The 19431-nt window shown below is 46.3% G+C and overlaps 1 protein-coding gene across 2 annotated transcripts in view; it reads left to right on the top strand.

Annotated features, from left to right (window-relative positions):
- The first annotated feature begins 3829 nt into the window (after window positions 1–3829).
- DAB1 (DAB adaptor protein 1) overlaps window positions 3830–19431 on the top strand; it is a 1173077-nt gene continuing 1157475 nt past the window's right edge. The window contains exon 1 of one of the 2 annotated variants that reach the window (XM_060305030.1): window positions 3830–4042. The gene's annotated coding sequence lies outside the window, so the exon portion shown is untranslated. The remainder of the gene's footprint in view (window positions 4043–19431) is intronic. The other variant, XM_060305010.1, reaches the window with a different exon arrangement.

Here is a 19431-nt window from a genome sequence, read left to right on the forward strand (position 1 = left end):
CAAGTGACACCAGCCAATAAATTCCCTTTGCCTTAAGCTGGTGATCCTGACCTCTCAGACAGGGGTGAGTGGGGCAGAGGGAAGCATGAGAGTAAGGAACGACCACATTTCTATAGACAGCAAGAGGGAAAAACAGCAAGGCTTCTGAAACAATTCTGTCTTTGCCTGTAATTACAACTACATTGTTCCGGCTTCATACTCCAATTGTCTTTCTACCAGTAAGTGTTTAGCAGGGCACTGAATGTATATATCTCGTCTTATGTTTCCCTTTGAGAGTAGATCTGATGTGAGGGTGTTCAGGGTGGTCCTGCCTCCCCTGTGGTTGATAAGTCCCCCCAGGGCCTGGGATTTGTTGCTCCCCATTTTTCCCTCAGCCACTAACTGTAATATTCATGCTTTTATCTTCATAGGGTGCCTTGTGCTTTGCAAAGTACTTTCATCTGCATTATCTCATTAGCTTCTCAGAGCATCTGTGAAAAAGGCAAGGCTGGGATTACTATTCCTGCCTGTCAGATTGCAAAACAGGGGCTCAGGCCCTGGGATCTTAGCACCGAAAGAGAAAGACACGGGCAAGCCTCATGCAGTGATCTCATAGGGAGTGGATGAGACGGGGGTGGAAGTGTCCCTGGACTTGGAGCCACAAGGCCCAGGCTTGAGTGCTGGCTCTTTTACTTACTAGCTGTCTGACTCGGAGCAAATCACTCAATCCCTCCCAGTCTCGGTTTCCCCTTCTGTCAGATATAGGGATGGCATTTTCCTTCAAGAATTCTTGTGACTATCACAGGAGATGATATGGAATAAAGGGTATTGGGAGCCCTAAGGTGCTGCTCACCTGTTCGGGGTTGCTTTTTCAGAGTGGAGGGCAGTGGTGTTCCAGGTCCAGCTGGATAGGCTCACGAGAGCTATGTATGTACCTCCTCCCAACGCCACACTCAGTAACATCATGTTGGTACCTTGAAATCAGCCATGGTGAGGATATTTACACCAAGGAAATTGGCAAATGCCACAATTTTTCCCTCCCTGCCGAGAGTCAGTTGTTAACCGGCACACCAATGGTGGTGGGGATGGAAGGGGAGGAGGAGAAAAGGATACTATGTAAGTTTCACCCTTAGAGCATCTCCTTCAGTCCTCACACACATGCAGACCCTATTTTACAGATGAGGTAATCAAAACTTAAAGAAGGTTGATAGCTTGCTCAAAAACACACTATAAATGACAGAGCAGGGACTCAAAGTCAGGTCTCACGTTCTCTCTGATAACCATGCAGCAACCCAAAGATGCACCCGGTGGTGCTTGCTCTGTCCTTGATTTCAACCCAGCAATAGTGAGATATTAAGTCAGCTTCTAGGGCCACTTAACATGTAAGATCCCTGATTGGATTTCAATATCCTAGTTTCTAAATAAAAGTGGCTTGGAGAAAAATGGGGATGAGTGCAGGGCATTGAGCTGGGTACAAGGGAATGAGTTGACTGTCTTTGAGACCCACAGGTTTGGGTTTCAGTTGGATACATGTTTCAGGGTCTCAGAAGTTAGGCAATACCATTAGACTGGGGCCACTTGAAGCATCAGGCATGGAGAGGCAGAAGGTCAAGTGCACCTGAGCCCAAGTGCCAGCTCTGCTACTTCACTTAGCAGGGGGTGAAGCTGCCTCACCTGTCAGAGGGGGACAATGGTCCTACATACCTGTTTCACCTTATTGGGTTTTGTGGTATCAGTGAGGGGAAGGATTCTGAAGGCCTCTGGAATCTGTTATACCGCACAGATGTAAGGGAATGATCATGTGTCTCAGCTGAGAACCTTTCCTCCTGTTGCTAAGAGAAAGGACTGCCTGTTTTCCTTTCCTGCCATCTCTGGCTCTCCCCCGCCCCGCAGCCCTTTTTTCCCCTTCTATTTTTATACCTCGAGTGCTCATATGATGATGTCCTGAATGCTTCAAACTAGATGGGGATGGCAGACAGGAAAAAATAAACAAAAAGGACCTAAACAAAATGAAAATCTGTTTCTTGCTTGAGAAGATGATAGATGGGTACAGAGGCCAGCGTTACCAATGCAAGCCTTTCCCTAGGTGCTGGGATGAAATCTTCTTGGACCTAACAGGTTCCCTTGGCAGGCCCCGGACAGGAAAGTTCCTGGAGAGGGGGGATCAACCCTTCCTTTTCCTAGATGGGGACAGAGGTACAGTAGGAACACTCTGGAGGAGCCTGGGGACTTGAAGTGGCGGGTAAAGATGAAATGAACGGTTATTTAGTAGCTTAGGTGCCTTCACCGTCTCATTTAATCCTTGCAATAATTTTATGAGAATATATATTATTATTTACATTTGCCAGTTGAGGAAAAGGATCCTCAGAGAGTGGTGGGAGAAATCCACACCCAGGCTCCTGCAGTTCCTGGCAAGTGGCCTCTCTCCCTTGCAGACCTAGTGGAAGCGGGTGGGGGGGTGGTCGGGGGGGGGGTGTCACTGAGGTTGTGCAGGCCAGGGAATAGAAAGGGACTTTTATTCAGCACTACAGGAGACTCTGATTGTTCCCCCTGCTTCTAAGGCCCCTCCAGTCCATTCTCTGCGCGGCAGCTTTTACAAATGCAGATCACACTGTTTCCTATCCCCTAACAACCACAGCTCTGCTAACTCCAAACAAATTGCCTACTGACATCCTCCCATAAGACCAGCCTCTCTCTCTGACCTCCCTGTCTCATACCACTAATCACCCTCCTTGCTACATTTCAGCCACAGTCGGTTTCCTTCTGCTCCCCAAACACATTTAACTCATTCCTGCCTCAGGGCCTTTGCACTTGCTGTTCCCGCTGCCTTTAATGCTTCTTGGTCTCAGGTCAGTTGTCATCTTCTCAGAGAATCCTTTTCCAGCCCCCAGCCTGATGTCCTACCCCAGTTGTTTCCTATCACACGTCACCATCTGTTTAAATTGTTGTCATAAGCAGTTATTATTATCTGCCAGTTTCTTGCTAATTTACTTGTTTATTTTCTGTATCCTCATACTAGACAGCAAATTCCAGAGAGTAAGGATTACTTTATCTTTTTGAAAGTCTTACCCTACTCCATAAAATGGAGATGGGTACAGTTAGCATACAGTAAATTTTTAGTGAATGAATGGTTATCGTGTATTATTATCCCAGGAAGGGCAGACCTGCACTGAGTAGGGAAAAGTCCTCTCATTTGCTGTCACTTAACCTTTGTCAAGGTCTGTGTTTATCTCACTTCGTTCTCACAATAATGCTACGAGACAGATAATCTGGTTCCCATTTTGCAGATGAAGAAATGGAGCCTCATCATTCATCTGCCAATTTTCTGAGGGTCACACAACTGCAACTGCAACTCTTGTCTGCCTGTTCCTGTGCCCACACACTGGATGGGGTGGGGAGCACAGAAATGCGTCTCTGGGGATTCTGCATGTGCAAGAGAGTGTGTGTCTGCTGCTGCAAAGCCTCGTGTGTGAAGACTCCAGTGAGGATGAGGCAGTGTAAAAGCATGTGCGGACCAAGACTTCGGCGGCAGCTCAGGGAGGGCTTCCTCTGATAAATCCTTATTACTTGGCCTGAAGTCCAGACTTCTCTGGAAAGCGGACAGTCCCAGAAGGTGAGCACTGCGGAATGGCTGCAAGTTTTAGGCCTCGCTGTGATCGGAGCTGGGAGGGAACCTATCAGTGGATACTGAGGTCCTTCACCCCTCCAGCGGTGCTCCTGTCCTGTCGGATCTGGCTTCGCCACTGCTGCCGGCGCCTGCATTCTGCGCTAGGTGGCGAAATGCTGTGGGGCTCCCCTATTCGGGGGAATGCGGTAGTGATGTATAAGGTATGAAAGATGTGGCCTGCAGAGAGCCGGCACAATCTCCACTGCTGCTGCTACTGCTGCCGCTGCCGCCGCTGCCACCGCCACTACTGCTGCCGGCAGAGCTGCTGGGAGTGAGCATCCCCGTCCGGGATACACACCTTCGCGGCATTTCCTGCGCGCCCTGGCCCCAAACGGACCTGCCAGCCCCAGGGAACAAAAGCGGAGACCCCTCGCCCTCTCCTGCTGCATCCGGAGGGTGAGTCAAGAGGGCTAAGCGGAGAGTGTGGTCCTCGGCGGCGGGCGGGGAAGGTGAGAGGTGTTGCGCTCGCCCGCTCCGGCGTGGGAGGCTCGGGGTGGGCGGGGCGGGGCGGGGTAGCACGCCGCCGGGTCCGGCGAGGTGGTGATCTGAAACGCAGCGCCCGCACCGCCAGCCAGCCCAGCGCAGGGCGGGCGCGCGCCGAGCTCCCGCAGCCGCGAGGGAGCCCCTGGGTGGGAATCGGAAGCAGCGGGGAAAAGTCCGGAGCCGAAGCCCGGCAGCGGCGGCTGCTGAGGGGCGGCCCAGGGCACTTCGTGGCGCGGGACTGGCTGCGAGGCGGGCGGCGTTGGCTGCAGTGTGCGCAAAGTTTTGGGCGGCGCGCAAAGGCTGGGCGAGGGCCCCGCGCGGCGCAAGTTGCCGCAGCCAGAGGGCGACCCCCGGGGGGCCTCCACGCGGACTCCCCGACATTGAGACTAGCGGCTTTGGCTCCCCCGAAGCCGGCCGTGGCTGGGTTGGCACTCAGCCATTTAACCCTTCCCGGCCCGGGGGAAACAACTTCATACTCGTCGGAGGCGGCTGCACTCAGGCTGGCTGGGTGGCGTCGAGGCTCCCAGCTCGGTCCTTCCGAGGTTTTGCGAGTTTCCCAGCACGTTTTGGGTTTTCTGTTCTTTTCTGGCCACCTCTGTGTCCAGAAACCAGGCAAGCTGGCTGGGGCTGGCAGGGGTGGTGGTCGTGTCTTTCCCCCTCACTGTAATTTTACCCCATATACCATCCGGACGCATGTTTTCTCTCTCCCCACTCAGCTTGGCTCTTTGATGCTGCCTTGAAAAATGAGATGATTAATCAATTAGGTTAGTGGCCAATTAGGCATAACCTTGTAGGAAAATAATTATGCCCGGCTCTCCAGGCTTTCCCTGGTGATGAGGTGGGAATCCAGCCCAGGTGGATGGGCTGTTCCGAAAAGATAGGGCTGATCAGGGAATTTCTGGGAATTTAAGATGAAAAAGATTCAAATGTGTGGTGGGCGCGGCGGTTGCGGGGTGTGTGTGTGTGTGTGTGTGTGTGAGAGAGAGAGAGAGAGAGAGAGAGACAGAGAGACAGAGAGACAGAGAGACAGAGGGGGTGTGGGGAGAGAGAATCAGTTTTTGCCGAGGAAAGTAACCCTTGGCAGCAGACTCTGGGAGGACTTTGCAGGCAGCATGTTTCAAACAGCTCAGAAAAGGTGTGTCCCCTGCGTGCCTTCCCCATCCCCCTTATCTCTGATGGGCTCTAGTCTGTAAATCGCCTCTCCGTGGCTTTGCCGTTGCTCTGAGAGGCTGAGTTCGGGTTCATGTCTGAGGAATCGCGTTGTAGCAAAGGGAGGTTCCTGTGCTGTGCCTTCCAAGGATACACATTTCCCCTGCCTGTGTTCAGTATAGCGGTTATTAAACGGGTGCCAAACGGAGGCAGTCTGTTTCCAGGGCTGGGAAGTTCTTGCTGCCGAGCGGGGCTTCCTTTTGCTTTTTTGGAATGACTGGCGGGGTTTGGCGCTGCAGTATTACAATACAGCCATATTAAAAAGGTCCTCAGAGCTTAGAGCCCTCCACCTCTGCAGCCCCATCTTCAGCAGACTTTGATGCTCAAATCCTTCTTGAGGGGAGCATGCAGTGGATTTCTGATGTGCACCCGTGTGTATTTTAACCCCTTTCTGTTTCTATTTTAATCCTCTTCTATCTGTTGATACATCTGGATCCTGTATCGTGGATTCTTGTTCAGAAGGCAAAAACCTAGAGGTGTTCCCAGGGTAGGGGGATTTTTGCAACAGGTCCTAGGTCTGGGTTTTCTAATAATGGGTCCCCCTGGTATTTAGCAAGCTGGGGACCCAGTCTCTCCACCAGTGACCTGATCAGGTTGGAACAGGTGGTCTCTGAGATCCCCCGCAGTACTGACCTTAGCTGGTTCTGACTTTTATGGCTTTTCTTCCTTTCTGAGCTGATCCAGAGGAGTAACTAAGCAGTGCAGTGTGGCAGCGGTCGTGTCACCTCACTCCCATTAGAAAGGGATGGGGACTGGCTGGGGCTTATTAACAAATAGGAATTGTCCACCTGGAAAACTGCCTAGTGAAAACTGGTGTCCAGGGACAAGTAGGACCTATAGGCTCCACCTGCCTTCCTCGGAATCAAGGGCCACCATTCAGTCCTCTCTCTTTTTCAAGATTTTTTTTTTTTTTTGAAGCTGGACTCAGCTAGTCACCTTACTGTGACCATATTTGTTGCTCTGACTCTTGTGCTAGAAAAGGCCTTGCTCCTGTTCTAAAATTGAAGCTTTTTTTATATAGTGAGAAGGGATATGGGCGGAGAAGGAAGGGAGAGAGAAAAGAGGGAAAGAGGAAGAGGCAGGGGGACAGTAGTAAGAGAGCTAGAGAGACAGAGACAGCCCCAGACTTCACATACAGCCAGACAGTGGAAAAGGGGGAGGGGAGGCAGAGGAAGAGGAGACACACAGGCAGAGAGGGAAAACAGAGGAGGAATTCTAGTACGGAGAGGGGGAAAGAAGGGCCCCCTGAAAGCAAAGTTTTGTTTTATCATATGGCTTTTCTAAAATGTGAAGGAAAACCCCAAACTGCGAAAGACTCGTTGCAGTTAGACAGCCTGGACTTCAGCGTTGACATCATCAGATAATTGCTTATGAAATAAACATTGTGCCACAGAAAGCCATTAGCTCTGTTTCTTGTTTCTTCCTTGGCCGGAACTCCAGTTGTCAGTATGGGGTCAGAGCTCGGAAGGGGGTCTGTTTGCTTGTGCCTCGAGAGCCTACTCCTATTTGGGTCAAGCTGGGACACTCCATTCGGACAGGCTGGGTGTCAGAACAACTTTGGAGGGGAGGTATTCCTTTGTTTTAGATCTGTCTTCCACAGAATTGACAACTTTTTAAAAATCGTGCATTCTTAATTTATTTAACATTGGGGGAAAGAAGAAAAATGAAGGAGAGTGTAGTAAACATTCTTACCTGCCTCCCAGAACTGAGAGTGATGGGGCAATTATTCCAACTTGTCTTCTCTGCTCCAGCCTCCTTGACTCCAGTCCACACCATCCTCAGAGCCTCCCAACTCATCTCCTGGCCTCCAGTATGGTCCCTCTCTACAGGTGTGACATCGTCTTTCTAAAGGGTTAGGGTTAGGATTATGGTTAGGGTAGCTTTGATCATGGTACTCCCCAGATCAAAACACATCAAAGTTTCCTTGTTGCCTAAAGCATGTTATTCAAATCACTGACCATAGCCTTCAAGGCCTTTCATAGCCTGGACTTCTTGCTTTCTCTTAATGGGCTTCACACGCACATACACACAAACATGCACCACCACACACATGCACACTCATAAACGAACTCATACCCTCATATACACAGCATCGCCACATACTCTCTCTCTCTCTCACGCGCACACACACACACACACACATACACACACTACACTCACATTTCACGTGCATACTACACACGGCTTTCGTACCTTTGCAGGTGCAACCTTCTTTCCTTGTCTGGAAAATACCTCCTACTCTTGTACCTGGTAAAGTCCACTCATCTTTCAGGATCTATCTCAAAAGTCACGTGCACTCAGAGATCCCTTTCCCTCAGGAAGCTGTGTTCCCTTAGCACTCTTAACACACTTCTTTGGAAGTATCAATACTATTCATGTGTTTGTCTCTCCCAGTAGATTGTAAGTTCTTTCTAAGTGAAGATAACTTATCCACCTCTTCAGTCTCAAGGTATATATAACACAGTGATGGGCACAAAGCTATGTGAGTGATGGTCAATGAATACATTCACTTTAAGAGCTTCTAAAGGATGATTAACATTTGTAACATCTTTTCACTTATTTCTTATTTTATCTTGCTTTCACTATTTTTATATTTTTTCTTTATTTTGATTACAAAAAAACTTTTTTAATTCAAATGGTACAGAAGTGTGTAAAAAGTGTCAGCCTCCCCCCCCACACCTAAATATCCTCTATTTTTAATGCACATGTTATTAAATACTTGCATGTCTTCTTGACCTTTGTCTTATATCATATTTTCCTAGCTAGATCATATGCAGGGATTATGCAGTATACAGTATATCTATATATATGCCAATAATGCCTAATGCAGAGTTGTACGTGTAGTAAGTGCCCAACAAATATGGAATAAACGAACACATATTAGTTTGGTTTAATTTTTAATTACATTAAATAAATTGCTTTACTAATCTTCATAATAGCCTTATGTGATTGGTATTGTAGTCCTTATTTTACAGATAGAGAAAGCTAGGCTCCAAGAGATTATATAAATTGGCCAGATTGGAGAGGGAAGGAGTAGTGGGGTCCAGATTCAAACCCAGGCCTCCTTCATTTTATTGCCTCTGCTCTTTACACTCTATTATTCCATGAGTGGATCTGTGGGCACCAAAAGGAAAAGCATCTTAGCTTTATATATGCCCAGTACTTGCTCAGAGCTTAAGAGTCTATGGAGGGCTTCCCTGGTGGCGCAGTGGTTGAGAGTCCGCCTGCCGATGCAGGGGACACGGGTTCGTGCCCCGGTCCGGGAAGATCCCACATGCCGCGGGGCGGCTGGGCCCGTGAGCCATGGCCACTGAGCTTGCGCGTCCGGAGCCTATGCTCCGCAACGGGAGAGGCCACAACAGTGAGAGGCCCGCGTACCGCAAAAAAAAAAAAAAAAAAAAAAAAAAAAAGAGTCTATGGAGCCCTTAGCCCACGTCTTCACAGGTGTCATTATCCTTTTACGGATGAGAAAGGGAGACACACGGGAGAAGTTAACATGACTTGGCTGAGCCCCTAGAGCCAGGAAGGACCCGGGACTGGGGCCCAAGGCTCATTCCCTTTTCTTAGATGTGAGAGTTGATCCCAGAAAGGGACAGTGAAACTTCTGCTTTCCCTTCAGTGCATGACTCAATGGGACAGAAGAAGCCCGGTTGGTAGGGCTGCTTCCTGAAAAGGGGTGGTCGTTGCTGGTGCTATGTCTGGGGACTTCAGCACTGGCAGGGTCCACATTTCCTGGGACCATTGCATCCTGGGACCCTTTTGTCTGCTCATCTGCATGTCTGAAGTCTTCTGCACCAGAATCGTGAATGGAGTTACTTGAGACTTTGGTGGGCAACTGTGGACATAGTTATGCTACAAAACCTAATGGGATGGTTTGAAACTTTGGTGTTGGGATATTTTGTCACTGAGGCAGTGGGTGCTGGAGGCCTCCAGAACTTGGCATTTCTAGCACCTGCCTTCCGGGTGGGGTACAGCTCCCGTTAATGGATGCTTGATATATGTCACCTAGAACAGTGCCTGGTACAATAAGTATCAAATATTTGCTGAGATTCTAATGAATAGAGAAGGAAACCATCAATCAGAGACATTAACTTGTCTTAGCTCACCTAGGTAGTGCATTTCAGAACTTGGATCTGAACTCAATTCTTTCTGACTCTAGAGACTGTAGTCTTTTTTTTTTAACCACACTGTTTCTTCTGGACTGGAAATCCTGACCAGGTGATATAATAGAACTTGAACTTGTAGATCCTTTTCTCCAACTGCTTTATTTAAGAGAGGCAAAAATTTCCTCTGGGCAAAGTGCTGCTCTGCACACTTGAGATGGACTAACTTGTTTTATCTTCACACTCTACAAATAAGGAATATGAGATGCAGCTAAGTCGTAGAAATGAGATTTGCGCACAGGTAGTCTGTGCTCTTTGCTGTTCAAGTGTGTAAGATTCTGGGACCTGTTTAAGGTCTTCGAGTTACTTAGCAGTGGAACCATTACCATCATCGTCAGCATCATCATCATCATCACCACCTTTGTCATCATTGTTGTCACTGTTGCTGCCTCCATAACAATTTTCTTTACTTGTACCTATTTGTGCTTATGGGCGCTTTTCATATGTTATCCCATTAATTCTCAGAGCAACCCCGTATTTCTATAGAAGGAAACTGAGGCGCACTGAGGTTAAATAAGTGCTGAGAGTCTCATTGCCAGTAAGTGCAGAACTGGGGTTGGACCCCATGTGTATGGTCTTAGCATCTGTTCTCATTTTTGTTCTCCAGTCTCTGTTTTTTCCACTGATCCTTGTTGCTGCTCTTAAAATCCAGCAGATCTTGAAATGATGAAAATTTTCTTACTTTGTTTTTTCATTGTTAGCCCAATATTCAGAGGATCACTGTCTAAAAAGACATAGGCTTTAAGTTTCAGGGACTTGAGTTTTTTCTCCTGTTTCGCTGTCAGGTGTATGAAGGGTTACCTGATAGTTCCCTGCATCTCTTTCAATTCCCTGGAAATGGAATAATAATATTGTCCGCCATGCTTCCTAATATGGTGAAGGGAATAGGAAAGTTGGGCTCTTGTAATTTTAACTTCCACTTAGAGAACAAGAGGTATCTTGTGAAAGAGTGAGGGGAGTGCTTTTCTGGTTGAAAATGCCTACCTTGAGCTGCTCTGTGACCCTGGTTGGCCTGAGCAATAAAGTGACTATCAGTCGGGCTCTTTGCTGGTGACAGTGCAAGAATCCTATACCATTAATACATACATTCATGACATAAACAGCCATATTGTGGATGACAGGAGACCCCGTGACATCAGACAACCTTTCACTTTATCAGCAAAGCACATGTAGTTTCTGTCTCAAAGGGGACAGAATTAAATAAGAATGAATACTAAATAAAGAATTCATTTGCATTCATAAGCTTTTAATAAATAATAATTTTTTTAAATGAGCTCTGATCCCTAGGTCTTGAGACTTCTTGTTTAATTAATATGCAGAATATGACTTCTTCTTGTTTCAAAATGACCATTTTTTTGGGTAGCTTGAGCTTAGATTTGTAGTGACATTTTTTTCTGCTAGCAAATATTTATAGCCGAATTGGAAACTGACAGGAAGGAGGGTTTAAAAAGAAAATGTTACCCAACTGAAGTTTACATCTGACTGAAACACATGGTGTCACCATGGACAGAGTCCTAAGAACTCAAAATATTTGTCACTTTACAGCACTTGGAGAAACCAAGCTGTTTTCATTTGTTAATGTTAACTCAAGAAATCACATTTTTGTACATGCATTACGGTGGCCACTTATACTTCTTATCTGTTTGGTTTTACTGTGGTTATGGAACTCCAGCCATTTGCTTGTTCTTTATCTTCTGTTCCAGATGAGGTGGATGTCTGAGGGTAGTCCCCATTTTTATTTCCACCTCCATACTGCTACAGTTTTTCCTGCCTGCAATACCCTCCTTTTTCAAGTCTCCTCCCAATCCAGTAGAATCTTGAAGTTGAGTTCAGGTATCATGCCCCACGTGAAGGCTTCTTCGTTAATGCCACTCAATATTGACCAGCCCTGACATGGGTTGTTTTTATCACTTTATTAATTTTTCAAATCATATAAATAAAACAAATTCATTGTAAGAAATGCAAAAGTATAGAAGAAACTTTAGAAGCTCGTAAAAGTCGCTTGAAATTCCAGTTATTTATTTTGCCTAAAATTTGGTGATCATCCTTTCATTTATCTCTTTAGACACATATGTTAGCGTATGTAGATAGATATACGTTTACTGGCTCTGCCTTATTATGCAAACTGTTTACTTTTTATCCTGGACATCTATTTTTTAATGTAGTCATTTACTTATTTACTCTCCCTTGCCCCTCAAACTAACAACCAGGATGCCTTCCATGTCTTCCTCTAAACTCCTATATATGTTCATACACACACATATACAAACATAGGGATTTTTGTCACTGACTTAAAACATGAGATCATATATGCATTCCTTGACATAGTGCCTTTATCACTTTAAACACTATTCCCCTGCAGCCCTCCCCCAGTCAGTTGATATAGATATGTCACTCTTTTCAATGGCTGTATAAGTTTCAGTGTTATGGACATACCACAGATTTTTCAACAATTTCTCTTCTGATGGGCGTTTACTCTTGTTCCACTAATTTTTTTTTTTTTTTTTTTTTTTTTGCGGTACGCGGGCCTCTCACTGTTGTGGCCTCTCCCGTTGCGGAGCACAGGCTCCGGACGCGCAGGCCCAGCAGCCATGGCTCACGGAGCCAGCTGCTCCGCAGCATGTGGGATCCTCCCGGACCGGGGCACGAACCCACGTCCCCCGCATCAGCAGGCGGACTCTCAACCACTGTGCCACCAGGGAAGCCCTGTTCCACTAATTTTTACAAGCAATGCTGAAATAAGCATCTTTGTACATTTATCAGTATCTGTTGATGCTGTAACTTTTATGATTCCCAAAACTAATACTTTAGAGTCAAAGGATGTATGCTTTTTAAAGTTTTAGTAGGTGGTACCATATATCTTTCCAAAGAAAATATAATAATTCTCATTTCCATTGGCATGCAGGAAGCAATATTTCCCTGCATCTTTGCCAACAGTATACTATCATTCTCTTTTGCTTTTGCTAACCTGATAAGTAACGAGTGATATCTCATTGCTATTTACTTTGTATTTTCTTGATGTCTACCAAGGAAGAGCATCATTTCACATTTATTGGACATTTGGATTCACTTCTTGATAGACAACTAATTCATTGTCTTTGCCCATTTTTCTTTGGATGATTTGTCTTATCATTTTATAAGGATTTCTTTTAGATTATAGATAGTAATCTTTTTTCTTTCATCTACATTACATCTGATTTTCCTTCCTTAGAGGTTTGATCTAGTATTATAATGATCTCTTTATTTGTCTATGTCAAATCTAGACCAAGGGTTACTAGACAGCAACGATAAGTCTGATTCATCTCTAGGACATCACGTTCAGGGTGAGTCCTGAAAAAGCGAGGGTTCAGAATGAATGGCTTTAACACTGACTACAAGTGTGATATCCAAATGTATTTCATTTAACATTGAATTGTATGAAATAATTTATGGGTGGGGCACCACATAGACTGAGATGTTTCAAATAAGCGAAGTTTCAAGATGACCAATATTTTGAAACTATTTGTAAGTGAATTACATACTTCCCTGCTTTTAAAATAGATTATGACTCAGAAGTATCATTTTGAACATCAACTACTGTGTCAGGTTATACATTTTGTATTCTTACGGGCTATTTAGACATGCAGGACTGTTTGCCCGTATATATGAGTGTCCCTAGACCTATGGATGTACGGATTTTAAATTCTCCTATCTATTTTTTATACCTTTGTAGTCTCTTCCCTCACTGTCAGATTGTGTCAGCATGTCTTGATATTGTCAGTCTATCTGCCTCTGAAAGCAGTCTTCCTCCCTTCCTGTGGGTCCGTAAGCACCAACCAAGTCTTGGCCAGGGTGTTATTCCTATGAATAAAGTGCACCAGCTGCCAGTGAAAATATGTTTGGCTGCTTGGGGGTGTTTTTTGTTTCTATCTTTGTTTATAACTGTTTTCTGGAAAAGTGAAATTGCTGGATAAGTGAAGTGTTGGCATGCCATTTCAATGAGTTAGAATATCGGTCCAAGTGCATGCAGGCAAGACACCAAGTAAAGCAACTTAAAAGTGTCTTTAAAATGGTGGAAGTAGATATCTCAGTCTTGTAAAAGTCTGAGTGCTTAGAGCAGCTCCCAGCTGTGAAATCATACAGGGGCCAAGCTCTTCTAGCTTGTCTCTCCTCCATCCCTAGGACTTCGCGGTCATCCTCATCAACCACGATGGGACATCACAACCTCCTCATTCAAACTAGGTGGCTGGGAGGACCTCCCCATTTCTTTCAAGGGCATGGCTAGAAGTTGGACGCATAATTTCTTTTTACACCCTCATTGGCCAGACCCTAGTCAACTGGCCACTCCTAACAGAAGGGAGGCTAAAGAGTACTGTCTTTATTCTGGGTGGCCATGTGTCAGAATTGGGGGCTATGCTAGAGGATGGGGAGGAGGTATGTTGGTGGGTCCTCTGGTGGCCTCAGCCACACCTACTCCCGTCATTCCCCGTGTCGCCACAGCTTTCTCATAGGGTTGCCAGCCCTTGAGTGCCATCATCACCTATTCTTTTGCTCACTACCTCCCATTGTTGAATAGAGTGTACACTAGTTAGTCAACAAGGACAGCTTTATTTGCAATCTTTCTCTCCTTGTTTTTTAGGGAGGGGACAATTGAGCATGCTAATAAGAGGTTCAGGGACTAGAAACCTTTAGGCTTCCTGGCTGATACTGCTTTAATTTAGCTCCTGTCCTGTCTAGTCCTTTAGGGCTCCACGCAGGGTTAGTTATTCCAATTTCTTATTCATTTTCAGCTCTAAGAGGTTCAGGTGTGGCGACCACATGCTTTGGAAGCAGGTGTGTTGGGCAATTCTGTGAGTGTCGAGGGGCAAATCAGCCCCCTGCAAATAATACAAGTGAGCTGAGAGTTTGAGATTAAGACCTCTTTTGCAAAAAGGGTTTCCTGGTAATCAACAGATTGCATCTCACAGCTGAAGTTTCTGTACCCCATGGGCTCCCATTGCTTTTCTGATTAACACAGAAGCATCCATCCCTTCCCTTACTCCAGGCTGACTCTGGAATTGGGTTTGCTCCAGCCAAATGGCTGATTCTAACTGGTTTCCCTGCTTCCAAAGCACAAATGTGATGTCTTTTTTTTTTTTTTTTTTGGTGGGGGAAGGTTTTGAGAGATCATAGTTACTCATGCCCTTTCTCTCTCCAAGTTAAAGACCACATGGGAGTTGAATACTGGAGTTAAAAAGATGAAACTGGATCTTATTTCTGTTAACGCTTGATTGGAGAATTTAGGTTGTGCAGCTACGTCAGGCCTCCCGAACTTCCTCTTTAAGTTGGTGTGAGCTGGATATCAACAGGTTTCCCTTTCCCCTGTAGGAGCACAAGTGGCCTCACAGGCTTATTTCATGGATGAGCAGTGAATGAGGATCTTCTGAGGTCAGAAAGCTCTGAATGACAGAAGGAAAGGAGCTGTTCTATTGTGTCAATTAGGTGCTTATTTGCAGATGCCATAATTTAAACAGAAAGGGATTTATTAATGGGTGTTGGGTAGCCAATAGCATTCTGGGAGGGGCCAAGCTTGGATGTCAGCGCGGTTGCCCAACCACACCATGGAATAATAGGGTGGAGGTGACACTGGAGCTGGAGACAGGAGGATCTTCATCTGAGCTGCTCCAGAAGAGTTATTCTCCTTGCACATAGCAGATACTGCCTATCTTTCTCTTCCTCCTTCCAACCCTCATGCAAGTGTGTCTGCTTGGTCCCTAGAGCACCCTGTAGTCCTTTCTGGGTCTCGTGCAGAAGGATAAGAAATGCAAATATGGAGTTGGAATGGTGCCGAGAGAGACCACATCTGCTATAGCCACACATGTTGGTTCTCTTCTGATTTCACCCAAAAGATAAATCAGTCCCTTTCCTTTGAGGAGAGAGGATGGAAGTGTTGCGGCCCTGCTTTTCCCTTCTGGAGAGTGGAGTGGAAGTAGGCAGTAAGCTTTCCCCTTGAACAGCACACACTTGTGTACAAACCCTCAGGGGCTGCCTTGGCTTTCAGGATAAAACTTAAACCGCTTAGTGTGACAGAAAGCCTCTTCTTGGATTCTATCCTGTTTTTCAGCCTCATTCCTCTCCAGTCTTCTATTCATTCACTACTTCACTCTCTCCTTTGGTTGCAGTCCCTTGTGAACTACTTAGAAGACCCTTGAACTTGCCCATGCTCTCCCATGCCTCTGTGTCTCAGTGCCTGCTGCCCCCCACTCTGCCCATCATGAGTGATCTGCTCTCCATGCCATCCTTCGTGTGACAGCCTTCTGCTGACCCTTTAAGACCGAGGCATCATTTCCTTTGGGAATCTACTTCAGTGCCTCCTAGACTGGCTTAGGCTTCCCTCCTGGATATGCTCAAAGAACCCAGCAATCCCTTCTGTGACTACACTTAGCACCCTTTAGTTTATCTGACCGCTCGAGTTCCTGAGAGCTTCCTAAAAACATGGGGTTTATCTTTTATCTCTGTATCCCAGTAGCTAGCACTGTGCCTGGTACACAGTGGTTGTGCAAATGAATAGAATAATGAATGGTAGAGTACCGACAAAGAACGTGGACTTTGACGTTGGAATCTGACTTTGCACCAGTTAGTTATATAACTTTGGCAACTTAAACATTGGAGGGTTGTTGTATGAAGGCTAAATATAATAAAGTGTTTAGCGTAGAACACATAGTAAATATTCAATAAAATTTAGCTATTCTTTTGATTCTAAGATAATCATTAGCATTGCAGGTGTTCAATAAATAGTAGTGATCACTAGAACCCTTTCTAGACCAAAGTGTAAAGTGGTAATCTGTGACATTTCCTGCGTCCTGTAGCGCCTTCCCCCAAATACTTTGAAACCACCAGTGGATTGAAAGAAGGAGTGAAAACAGACAGAAATCCATGGACGTCACCGTCAGGGAAAATCCTCTGCCAGGTGAGCTCAGTGGCAGCGTGAGACAATGCCTCCTGCTATCGGGTTGCAGTAACTGCACTGCCACTGGCATTTTACTAAGAGTTCTGCCTCCTTTACATACTTCTTTCTCAACTCCAGAAGTTTTCCCTAAAAAAAAAAAAAAAAAAATTGGCACTAAGGTGACACAGAAAACAGTGTCAGAACTTCAGTGAAGGTCAAACGTTTTCCAAGGGATTGCCTGGAATCACACATCCCACTGTGCTCTCTCTGCGAGCGCACGAGGTAAAGACAGTGGGAGCTTGAAGCTGATGTTGGAAACCAGCTTGGAATGCAGCAAATGTCTTCTTTGTGCCAAACTCCCAGCACAGTGTCTCACACAGAGTAGAGGCATTTCCATCTACGTGTGTGCAGAATACCTCCTCTTTCTCTCTTTTCCCTGTTGGGCCCATGCTTATTTCCCTCCATTCAATTCAGCAAACATTTATGGAACCCCTACTGCTTGCAGGGAGCGCTCCTGCTTCTTTCCTGGTGTGCTCGTTTCTCCCACCACATTAAGGTTATTGCTTTATTAGAAATAAAGGCTCGTGTCAAAAAAGAAATACGTTAGTTGCTGGCCGCTACTATTTTCAAGGGGACAATATGAAAATATTTTTATTACTGGTGTCTGTAGCGAGATCCCTTGTGATTGGGGACTGAATGGAAGTCGAGGGGGCAGAAATGGGTCTGGAGAGCGTCTGCAGACCGAGGACCCAGTCCTAACCTGATGTGCCGTCCTGAGCATATTGTTATCATCTCTGGGTTCCAGTTTTCCAGTGCTTATTAAGGACCTATCCAGCGCTAACATATTATGATTCAAAAAAGTATAAAAGGAATATAACAAAGATTGGATCGGACATCCTAATATGGAAAGTGCAGTGGCTTTGGAATTAGGAGGCTTGGTTTGGGGAGTTCCCTGGTGGCCTAGCGGTTGGGATTCCGGGCTTTCACTGCCCTGGCCAGGGTTCAATCCCTGGTTGGGGAACTGAAATGCCACAAGCCGAGCAGCACAGCACAAAAAAAAAAAAAAAAAAATTGTGATCAGGTACACATAACATAAAGTTGACCGTTTGGGAGTACCTGGTGGTCTAGTGGTTAGGATTTGGTGCTTTCACTGCCACAATTTTTTTAAAAATTTAAAAAAAGAAGAAGGCTTGGTTTGGACTCTGGCATTGACATCTGGCTTGTGTGATGGTGGGCTTAAGCTTACAGGCTCCCCAGATCCTTCTCTTGGAAATGTGGACGCTGCTTCTCGCCTTTCCTGCTCCGTGAAGGTGTAGTGGAGCTTCAAGGAGATGATGCATGTGAAAGTGAATTATGAATGACAGGGGACTGCACACACACGCGCGTATAAGCTATTATTACTGTTAATCATCATCCTGATTTCAATATTTTATTCTAACTGATGCTTTCACATTTTACCTTCTGGGTTGTTTGAAAGAAATATCACTTTTTGGTTTTTGTGAGTTTTTTTTTTTTCCCTCCCGGGATCAGTCAGGGGATTTCTCCAAGGAGCGGGTGCTGTGTCCTCTGCTTGTCTTTCCAATCCACATGACACCGGTCTCGGGCCCCTGCACTTGTCTGAGTGTATAATGTGTTATTTTGGGGCCTGAAAGGAGACCATTTGTTCCCTGCTAAATGAGCTGTTACTGTGCGCCTCTGTCGCCCCTCCCCTGACACCTGGGGCTGTATTCACGGGAGAATCCAGCCGTGGATCTCGGGAAAAAGTTTATTAGAAGGAGGCAGAAAACATTTCTCTGCAGGTCGTGCCCTCCACCACCGGCCTCGGCTCATCAGTCAGAGCTGGGCGGCTCACCTGGGAGTGGGGGGGGGGGCAGGTCTGCAGGCCTCTGCTCCTGCAGGTGCTGCCAGGGGGCTGGGGGCAAAGGGGAGGCCCAGGCCTCTCCGCAGCCTCTCTCTCTGACCTTTCCACCGCCCCTGCCCCACAGGTGGCTAATTAGCTGTAATTGGCAGGCACACTGCAGCCTGGGGTTGCCCGGGGAGGTGGGAGTGTGTGTCGGTGTGGTGCTTATCTACGCTTGCCACCAGGGGCATCTCTCTCTTATTTTGGCCCCAGGCCTGACCTAATGGCACAACCTACCACAAGGAAACTTCTCTGCAGACCGGGCCCTTTGCTCTGTCCACCGTGAATGGCCTGGCTCCGAGGGCCGAAGCGGTATCTTCTATCCAGACCCTGGCAGCTGGATCGACCCAATAAGGACCACGCTGGGCAGCCAGCCCTGGCCAGTTTGAGGGGTTAGTTCACTGGAGATGATGCCATTGTTAGAGCTGTGCCAGGTGTTGGTCATCTCAGCTCCGGGTCTCTGTGACATCCTACTGACACAGCAGGAGTCCAAAGTACAGAAGGAGACCCAGAGAGATGATTTTGTCACAGCTCCTTCCTCTGTACACAGCCTCACACTCTCTACGTACAGATTGATTCACGGACACAGCCAGGGCTGGAATTCAGGGCTCCCAACCTGATAGAGAGTGTATGTCTATCTTCTGCCCTGAGGGGACTCTGATTCCTCATCTTTTAACCTCCCAGTCTAGGTGCTCAGAAAATCCTTGTGAAATAAATTTCCGAGGGTCTTGAAATAGGAAGTTTTCACGGCTAAGCATTTGAATGCTGGATTCGAATCCTGGTTCTGCACTCACTTAATTCGTGACCTTCATCAAGCTATTTAACATCTCCGAATTTCAGTTTCCATGCTATAAAATGGAGATGATGATAATTGAATCTCTACTTCACAGGGTGCTTGTAGGCCTGAAATGAGATATGACACCAGGCTCAGAGTAAGATTTCACTGAATGTTAGTAATGATCATTTTCGATTAGCTACCTAACCCTCCGCCCATCACACACATGAGGATACTAAGGCTTAGGGGGCAGTGAACATTGACTTGTCCAGTGTTAAACAGCTAGTTATAGACAGAGGCAGATACAGAATCTAATTTTCAATATTAGAATAGTATCCTATTCCACTG

This window comes from Globicephala melas, chromosome 1 (assembly GCF_963455315.2).
Source record: "Globicephala melas chromosome 1, mGloMel1.2, whole genome shotgun sequence".
In the NCBI taxonomy this organism is placed as follows: domain Eukaryota; kingdom Metazoa; phylum Chordata; class Mammalia; order Artiodactyla; family Delphinidae; genus Globicephala; species Globicephala melas.